We start from the raw sequence: 911 nt of genomic DNA, 5'->3' as shown, positions 1-911 counted from the left end.
TATATATATATATATATATATATATAAATTTATATATTTAGATATATACAAGCATATAAACATGTGTGTGTGTGTGTGTGTATGGGTTTATATATGTATACTTCTGCGGTCTTGGTGGGGGCCCCTGCCTGGTGTGGTTGGTGAGCTGTATGAAGGTATTTATAAAAAACTAACCTGAGGGGGAGAAGGAGAAGAAGGAGAAGAGTTTTTATCGGTTTCCATCTGCTGCAGAGAATATGAAAATACAGCAGCAGCAGCAGCAGCAACGTTTGTTAGGATTCAAGTCCTGCTGCTAGCGTGTGTTCTATATAAAGGGGGGCTGATCCGGGGGTCTTTGTCTCTCTTACGGGAGAAAAAAAAGAATAAAATTAAAGTAAATATATAAATTAATGTAAATAAAACATGAAAATACAGAGATCAGCAACAAAGAGAACGCTGTAGTGGGCCACTGGCGCTGCTGATGGTGTTGTAGTATCCTTCGTGTTTCGTGAATAATAAACGGGTTTTTCTTGTTTTTTTATGATTTAAACTGAAAATAAATGTAAAATAAAAAGATTACAATGAAATATAATGAAGAAAGCTGAATTTATTTACAGCTTTCTCTCTCCCTCTTTCTGCTGCCTGCTGCTACTCATTGCTCTGCTGCTGTTCTATGCATGTTTCTCTTGGCTTCTGCGGCAGAGTCCCAATAAGTAAATTCTTTTTTTATTTATTTTTTTTCTTTTTTTTTCATTATAAATTATTAAAATTACTTTTTATTCTTAAAACTAATTTTTTTCAAGTCTGTTGCCGCACCGGTTTCAGCTGTATTGAGCTAGCCAGCAGAAACCACAACGAGGCATCGATGCAGCCACACTACAGAACTAGAAACAGTTATGATTGCTAAACTTTTGTATTTTTATTTTTGTAAT

This window comes from Eimeria mitis, genomic scaffold, assembly GCF_000499745.2.
Source record: "Eimeria mitis Houghton genomic scaffold, Emh_scaff5221, whole genome shotgun sequence".
Taxonomy (NCBI): domain Eukaryota; phylum Apicomplexa; class Conoidasida; order Eucoccidiorida; family Eimeriidae; genus Eimeria; species Eimeria mitis.
Note: the sequence above shows the minus strand (reverse complement) of the source record.